The following is a 6,000-nucleotide window of genomic DNA, read 5'->3' as shown; positions in this document are numbered from 1 at the left end:
TTTATGCTTTGTTGCACTAGATTCTGGAATCATATAATTATCCCCCTTTATTCTCTTCTTGTCTCTATAGACTGCTATAAAGTTAATTCAAGGGCATTCCTGGAAAGATACACAAGAAACTGTTAACAGTTTTTACTTCTGCAAAGGGCTCTGGGTGTGGTAGGAGAAGGGAGGAGGAAGAATTACTTTTTTTTCATCCATGTATTTATTATATTACTCATCTACCCATACATTGCATGAAGAGGGTGTGTGTCCCAAGGTTTTTGCAATCACATGGTCACAAAAATAAAAGCTATATCATATACAATCATCAAAGATCAAGGCTATTGGATTACAGCTCAACAGTTTCAGGTATTTCCTTCTGGCTAAAGAATTACTTTTTAATTTACATACTATACCTTAGTGGTGTACTGTTTGAATTTTCACTCTAGACATGCATTACAGTTTCAATTTTTTAAAAAACAACAAAAAACTAAACTTCTGTTTGATTTTCTCTCCCAGCATCCCCCCAGTTCTGGGTATATATGTCAAGACTCTTCAAAGTGATGGAAACTCATCTTAGCCTCCACAGAAAAATGGGACATTACTGGACCAGAGATCCAGGGCAGAGTAGTTCACAAAATCAATGGAAGAGCTGTAAGAACGAGGGCCTCTGCGCCACCAGGATTTTCCTCTTCTACTCTCATTGTCATCTCTACTTGTGTTTGATCCTCTTTGCTTGTTGATGGCATCCTCTCCTACTTCTGTAAATCGACAGGGCTGCTGGTTGGACTAGCTTAGAAACACTGGAGAAAAGAAAAAAATAAAAGCCTTTCTGTCTGAATCTCTATTTCAGTCCCAAACATGGATTTTGCTTGAGTGACACATTATATCTTGAACCAGCTGCTCTTGAGAGGGGAATTGGCCAGACCTGGATCTCTGTCCTTCTGTGTGACCAGGGAGGTAGAATCTGTTAACAGAAGGAACATATGAAATCTTTTCAGGAGGGAAAAAAAGTTTCCAAGGTCTACTAAAATCTATCCCTTGACTGCCCAGTCTAATGCAAACTCTCCTCCTATGAATGGTATTTTAGGAATATCACAGGTTGAAATGGCACAGGTGTTATACAGATATATATAGAGCCCTATATTCACCCCCTTCCCAAAGGAAAACAATTTGAAGTCTTTACCAGCTGCGTGGAGCTCCAAGTCCAAATCTCTGGGGAGATCTTCCTTCTTCTCAGGTTGCTTTGAAGGCAACTTCTTATGGTCTGGCAACCCATGTCTTACTGAGGAATGTCATAACCGCAAAGAAAATCTCCAATTTAGAAAGGAGAAAAAGGCAACCACAACATGCAGTGGTAATTTTTCTATAACAAATGTCAATCTATCTAAACAGGAATAGCAATGTCTGGCAATGGAATGAGTTTCTTAGACCATGTGGTAGTTAGATTCAGTTGCCAACTTGGCCAGGTGAACATGCCTAGTTCTGTTGCTGTGAACATGCACCAATGGTATGTGAACCCCATCTGTTGCTGATTTACATCTGCAGTCAGCTAGGAGGTGTGCCTGCTGCAATGAATGACATTTGACTTAATTGGCTGATGCTTAAATGAGAGAGCACAACGTAGCACAGCCTAAGCAGCTCAGCATACCTCATCTCGGCACTTGCAGCTCAGCCCAGGCCTTTGGAGATGCAGAAAGGAATCACCCTGGGGGAAAGTTGTTGGAACCCAGAGGTCTGGAGAGAAGGCCAGCAGAGATTGCCCTGTGCCTTCCCATGTAAGAAAGATCCTCAGTGGAAAGTTAGGTGCCTTTCCTCTGAAGAACTAACAAAATAAATCCCCTTTTATTAAAAGCCAATCCGTCTCTGGTGCGTTGCATTCCAACAGCTAGCAAACTAGAACAGACCCCCAATATGGCAGCTTCAGCTTCTCCCTTTTACAAGGAATCTTACCAAAGTGAAGTGCTTCTGAAGGACTTAGTGGTTAGGTTTCTTAGTCTCCCTGTTTCTCTCAGATACCCCCATTCCAACATCTAGAGCCTCAATCTTTTCAATGAAAGCAATATTAGTGGGACTAAAGGCACTGCTCACAGGCAGAAAGGCAGAAAGACTTTTGCAATAAGGTTGCATATATTCATTTGTTTAATGTTTAATTTTTATTAAAATGGATACTTAGCTGTCTTTATTTTGAAATAGAAGGAAACAGCTCATTCTAGAGTAGTGTACAAACTTCTCAAAATGAAATATATGTCTCTCCCCTCCTCTCCAGTTTTATCAAGATACAGTCACATACTATACAATCTATCTGTGCCAGTTTGAAGCTATTATGTACTGCAGAAAAGCCATGTCCTCTATCCTGATCCAGTCCTGTGGTCACAGCTGTGTTTCTTTTAAACCTGATTCAATATTGTGGGGTGGAAACGCTGATTGGATTGTTTTCATGGAGATGTGATACACCCAATTGTGGGTGTGGCCTTTTGTTTAGATGGAGATGTGATTATGCCCATTTGAGGTTGGTCTTAATTAATTTATTTTAAAAAGGGAACATTTTGGAGAAACACCAGATGCAGATGGTTGGAGAACAGTTGCTTCAGAGCAGACAGAGATGCAGACATTTGGAGATGCTTGAGTACTAACAGAGACAGCAGACTCCTGGACAGGGATGTTTGGGGATGCAGAGCCCAGCAGACATCTCCACGTGCCTTCCAATGAGATGCTAAGCAAGCCAGAACCCAGAATTGTGTCCCAGAGAGCTAAGTGAAGGCTCCAGATGCAGAGAGAGGAAACTACTGGTATCAGAAGTCGAAGCAATGGAACTGGGAAGAAGGAACAGCAGACACTGTTCCCATGTGATAGATACCTTGAGTCAAGGTATCTTTTTTTGGGTGCCTTAGTTTGGATATTTTTATGGCCTTAGAACTGTAAACTTGTAACTTATTCCATTTATGGACTATTCCATTTATGGACTATTGCATTTCCAGCAGCTTTAGCAAACCGATACACCATCTAGGGTGTACAGTGAGTGATTCATAGTATCATCACATAATTGTGCCTTTACTATCAAAATCATTTTAGGACATTTTCATTACTTAAAAAAAAAAAAAAGAAAAGAGAAAAACCCAAAACATCCCATACCACTTACCCCACACTATCATTGACCCTTAGCCTTGATGAGGTACATTTGTTTGATTGTTGAAAGAATGTTAAAATATTAGTATTAACATTGGTATAATTTTTCCCCATATACCACTCTATTACTAACTCCTTTTGGTAGCGATAGACATTTGTTCTAGTTCATGAAAGATCATTTTTAATTTATAAAAATATGTAAAATATATTAATCATCATCATGGTCCACAGGGTTCACTGTGTGATACAGTCAGATGTTTCATCTTCTAGCTTTCCTTCCAATGACATATTGGACTCTAACCCTCCCCTTTCAGTCACCATCACACACATAATTCAGTGCTGTTAATTACACTCAAAATATTGTGCTACCATCACCTCTATCTGTTTCCAAACATTTAAATTCAACCTAGTTAAAAATTCTTGTGCAAACTAAGCATCAGCTCCCTATTCTCTACCCTCATTCTATTTCCTGGCAACTTATATTCTAGATTTTAGCTCTATAAGATAAAATATTACTTACCATAATTAGCCCATATTAGTCAAATCATAGAATATTTGTCCTTTTGCATCTGACTTATTTCACTCAACTATGGACTAAGTTAACACTAATATTTCACTCATCATGTTGTCTCATGCTTCAGGATGTCATTACTTCTTATTATTGAATAATAATACATACCACCATATGTATATACCACATTTTGTTTATCTGTTCATTGGTTGATGAACACTTGGGTTGCTTCCAGGCAATAGTGCTTTGAAGACTATTGTTTCAGAAGTGCTTTCATGCCCTTGAGGAAGGGGGATGCTATTTGTTGTTGGTTGCTTACCTTTCTTACTTTGCTTTGATTCTGCATTGACCATAAATGTTTATTCTGATGAGCCTGAATCCATTTATTTTAGGTTTTTGTAAAAGGGAAAAAGGAGGGAATAAATCTGCAGGTGGGAAAAGATGATGGAGATATGCTGGGAAAGTGAGAAGAATCATTCACATATAGCTGGCAAAGTGGTTCAAGAGAGAAATCTGGACAATTGAGTTGAGAGGACTGCTCTGATGGAACTTGCCTTTGTGTCCTGGGGTAGTTTGGAATCAGAAGCCTTGACAGACCACTGTGCAGACTTCATAGGACCAAGAATCTTCTATTACCTGTTCTTAGGGCTTCTGCAGGTCAAATGTTCAAGTCTTTATGAACTCTTGCTCATTTTTGTATCAGACACCTTCAGTAGCTTTCCTCTGAGCAGAAGGAAACATTTGGTTTGTCAGTTCATTTGTTGATGGACACTTGGAATGTTTCCACTTTTGGGTTATTTTCAATAAGGCTGCTATAGACATTGGTGTATAAGTATCTGTTTGGGACTTTGTTTTCACTTTCTTTACATATATACCTGGAGGTGAAATTGCCAGGTCATATGGTAATTCTATATTAACTTTTTGAGGAACCGCATTTGTCTTTCACAGTACCTGCGCCATTTTATATTCCTACCAAAAATCACTGGAGTTCTCATTTTTTCCACATCCTCTCTACACTTGTTATTTTCTGTTTTTTAAATAATAGCCATACTTGTGGGTTCAAAGTATCTCATTGTGGTTTTGATTTGCATTTCCCTAATGGTTAGTAATGTTGAGCATCTTTTCATATGCTTATTGGCCATTTGTATATATTCTTTGAAAAAATGTCTATTCAAGCCTTTTGCCCATTTTTTAAATTGTGTTGTTTGTCTTTTTGCTGTTGAATGGTAGGATTTCTTTTTATATTCTGGATTTTAAACTGTTATTTGATATATAGTTTGTAACTATTTTCCCTCATTCTTATGTTGTCTTTTCACTTTCTTGATACTTTTCTTTGATACACAAAATTTTAGATTTTTGAGGAAGTCAAATTTATCTATTGCGCTGCTGTGGTTGCTGCTGCTCCTTTCAGTGTCCTATCTAAGAATCCATTGCTGAATACCAGGTCACGAGGATTTGCCCCTCTGTTATCTTCTACGAGTTTCAGCTCTTATATTTAAGTGTTGATCCATTTTAAGTTGATTTTTATATATTGCTAGGTAAGTGGTTAACTTCATTCTTTTGCTTGTGGATATCCAGCTTTCCCAGCACCATATGTTAAAAAGACTATTCTTCCTCCATTGCATATACTTAGCGCTCTCATTGAAAATCAATTGGCATAGATATGTCCGTCTATTTCTGAATTTCCAAGTATTTGCCATGGGTCTACTTATTTATCTTTATGCCAGTGCCATACCATTTCGACTACTTAAATTTGTAATACAATTTGAAATCTGAAAGTGTGAGTCTTCCAACTTTGTTCTTTTTCAATATTGGCTCTTTGGGGTCTCTTACACTTCTGAATAAATTTGGGGGTCAGTTTTTTTCATTTCTGCAAAAAAAGCCATTAGAATTTTGATCAGGATTTCACTGAATCTTTAGATCACTTTGGGTAGTATGGACATTGTAACAATACTTACTCTTCCAACTCATGAAACGGGATGTTTTGCTACCTATTTAGGTCTTCTTTAATTTCTTTCACAAGTATTTTATAGTTTTCAGTGTTCGAGATTTTATATATCCTGGATATTAAGGTCTTATTTGATTTATGGTTTCGTAATTTTCTCTTTGGACTGTTCATTGAAACACAATTGTTTTTTTCACATGGTAGAAGTTATATCTTTATACAATCATCTTCAAGAATCAAGGTTGGGCCATGATGGCTCAGTGGCAAGGTTCTCACCTGCCATGCCAGAGACCAGGGTTCACTTCCCAGTGCCTGCCCATGTATTAAAAACAAACAAACAAACAAACAAACAAAAAAGAATTACGGCTACTGGAACACAGCTCAACAGTTTTCAGGTACTTCCCTGTAGCCACTCCAATATACCATTAAAAGT

At 37.9% G+C, this 6,000-nt stretch overlaps 1 long non-coding RNA gene across 1 annotated transcript; it reads right to left on the bottom strand.

The window, feature by feature from the left end:
• Window positions 1-205: 205 nt before the first annotated feature.
• Window positions 206-3,728, bottom strand: LOC143659411 (uncharacterized). Its single transcript, XR_013163526.1, has 3 exons — window positions 3,632-3,728; window positions 1,169-1,267; window positions 206-949 (listed from the first exon to the last, which is right to left on the bottom strand). It is a non-coding gene; the product is annotated as an uncharacterized LOC143659411 (long non-coding RNA).
• Window positions 3,729-6,000: the final 2,272 nt, after the last annotated feature.

This window comes from Tamandua tetradactyla, chromosome 2 (genome assembly GCF_023851605.1).
Source record: "Tamandua tetradactyla isolate mTamTet1 chromosome 2, mTamTet1.pri, whole genome shotgun sequence".
NCBI lineage: Eukaryota > Metazoa > Chordata > Mammalia > Pilosa > Myrmecophagidae > Tamandua > Tamandua tetradactyla.
Note: the sequence above shows the minus strand (reverse complement) of the source record. Positions and strands in the feature narration are given on the sequence as shown.